Raw genomic sequence first — 2,586 nt, 5'->3', positions numbered from 1 at the left:
TTGATGATATTTTCCTTGATGTTACCCACTACAAGTCAGGTACAAGGCGGGACCTTCTCCATTCCCCTCCTCCAAATGCTTTTTAACCCCTTTGTACTTGAACAAATGCCCTCATGATTTCTGCAGGCATTCTTAACCTAGGTTCCTTTAATTCGTTTTTTTAAATTTTATTTTTAATTTTGGTCTTTTTGGAGGGGGAAGGCAGGGCAACTGGGGTTAAGTGACTTGCCCAAGGTCACACAGCTAGTAAGTGTTAAATGTCTGAGGCTGAATTTGAACTCAGGTCCTCTTCACTCCAGGGCTGGTGCTCTATTCACTGAGCCACCTAGCCGCCCCTTTGTCTTCTTAAAAAATATTTTGATAATTATATTTCAATATATTGTTTTCCTTGGCAATCCTAAACATTTTATTTATTTCTTCAAAGGTTAATTTCTCTATTAGGGTAATGTGACTGTACCTCTGGTGACATAGGAAGGGAAAGCCGATATCCTCCCCTCTTCTCCCCCCACCAAAGCAGGACACTCCAGAGAGGACTGGGCTAGGGAAGACAGAACCTGGGGTCAGGGGTTGGGAACTGGGTTGGGGAGGCTGAAGTAGTTACTCACAGATATTGGGGGTAGGGCCTGGGTCAGGTGAATGGAGCCAGGCCAGAGGCAGCAGCACTAAACTGGAGGTCAGCAGAAAGGTGAGCAGATTGAGGATCATCAGGAATTTATTTTTTCTGTGTTCAGTTTTGTTTAATGACTGGCACCTCCCTGCAGACGAGGAAGCAGGCAGCTAGGTGGTAGCAGGGGAGGGTGTTCACTTGAAGATCTTGCCCTGATTGAAGGGTTTGCCCACGTGTTGGAAGGCCCCTCCCAGGAGAAGTACTCTTGGACCATGGTCTGGGCCTCCTCACTGCTAGGATCCAGCTTCCGTCCCGTGTAGGACTCATAGTCTACCGGCCAGTCTGGACTCAGCGGGAAGGCGAGTTCCTGGCCCCAGAAAACCCAGACTCCAGAAATGGCGCTGCTATTGTTGGTGCCAAAAAGGATGACACTGGCAAAGGCATTCTTCCTCAGCTTGTGCAGGTGCTGGAACATTCCAGTGATGAGGTTGCAGCTCATGAAGGTCTGGCTGAACTCCTGGGGGAAGCTGTACTTGGTGTACCACAGGGACTAGCCATCATGGTCGAAGTGCTTCCAGAAGTACAGCAGGGCCACCATCAGTGTGTCTTCATTGGAGTACTTTCACTTAAACTCATCCAACACAAACGTGCTCTTGGGCAGGTGGGCAAAGGGATCCTTGGCCTTGGGCTCCACAGCCAGGGTCTGGTCACACTCATCCATCTCCTCCTCAGGGCTGGGGGCCGCAGCTGCCTTCTTCTCTTCCTTCTGCTCTGTCTGGGCCTTGGGTTTCTCTTCTCGCTGTCCCTTCTCTTTTCTTGGGACATCCTTCTTTGGCTGACTCTCAGCAAACTTTTTAGCATCAAACTGAGCCATCTTCTCACAGAGCTTCACCTCTCCCAACACTGCCCACAACTGGGGCCGGTGAATGCAGGTGAGGAACCAGTGGTTGGTGTTGGGTAAGGCCTGCCAGAACGATGGCTCCAGGACCTGCTTATAGAGACACAAGAGGGTGCACACAACTGTGATGTCAGCCAGAGTCACGCGCTCCCCCACCAGGAATGTCCGAGTCTTCAGGTGGGCATCAAGCAGACCCAGAACCCACCTCACCTCCTCTTTTGCGTTCTCTGTAGCCTGTTTGTTGTGGTACATGATGCCGAGAGTAGGGAACACCCAGACATTGGCTGGAGGAACGATGTCACTATCAGCAAAGCTCACCCACTGGATCACAGGGGTTGAGCCTCAAAAGTCATCATTGATCACATAGTGTAAAATGGCTTTGCTTTCAAACACACAGAACCCATCATAACCCTCAAATGCTGGAACCTTTCCCACAGGAAATTTTCGGAGGAATTCGGGGGTGAGGTTGGTCTGACCAAAGTGGAAGTGGGGAGGTGCCGACAGTACAAGGATCTGGGCCCCACTGTACTGTGCAGCAATGAGGGCCTTGAAGGCCTGCCAGTTTTCAGGGTATGTGTACAGGGTCCCGGTCACCATGGTGATACCGCAGAGAAAGGGGGTGGGGACATTGGCATTGCCACAAAGTCAGAAGGAATTTTTTCTTAGGTAATTTATGTTTTCTACTTTACTGAATGCTGGGCAATTGATTTATATTGTTTGATTCTCTTGTTTAGTCTGTTTCACTGATTTCTCTCTCTCTCTCTCTCTCTCTCTCTCTCTCTCTCTCTCTCTCTCTCTCCCCAAATTTTATATATATATATATCATCTGTAAAGAGTAATTGTTTAATTTCCTTATTGCCTGTTATAATTCTTTCATTTTGTCTTATTGCTGAAACTAGCATTTCTAGTACAATATTGGATGATAATGTGTATGCTTGCTTCCCAGTAAGTTTATTGGGAAGGTTAGGAGCTTATCCCTATTACAGATAATAGATATTATTTATCATTTTAAGGCAAGTTCCATTTATTCCTATTGTTTCTAGTGTATTTAAAAGGAATGAGTGCTGTATTTTCTCCAAAG

At 47.4% G+C, this 2,586-nt stretch overlaps 1 pseudogene; it reads right to left on the bottom strand.

Annotated features, from left to right (window-relative positions):
- Window positions 1-711: 711 nt before the first annotated feature.
- Window positions 712-2,115, bottom strand: LOC138152229 (elongation factor 1-gamma-like; annotated as a pseudogene).
- Window positions 2,116-2,586: the final 471 nt, after the last annotated feature.

This window comes from Petaurus breviceps, unplaced genomic scaffold (genome assembly GCF_028583685.1).
Source record: "Petaurus breviceps papuanus isolate PSGF00001 unplaced genomic scaffold, PetGlider_PUasm1.0 90925, whole genome shotgun sequence".
NCBI classification, from domain to species: domain Eukaryota; kingdom Metazoa; phylum Chordata; class Mammalia; order Diprotodontia; family Petauridae; genus Petaurus; species Petaurus breviceps.
Note: the sequence above shows the minus strand (reverse complement) of the source record. Positions and strands in the feature narration are given on the sequence as shown.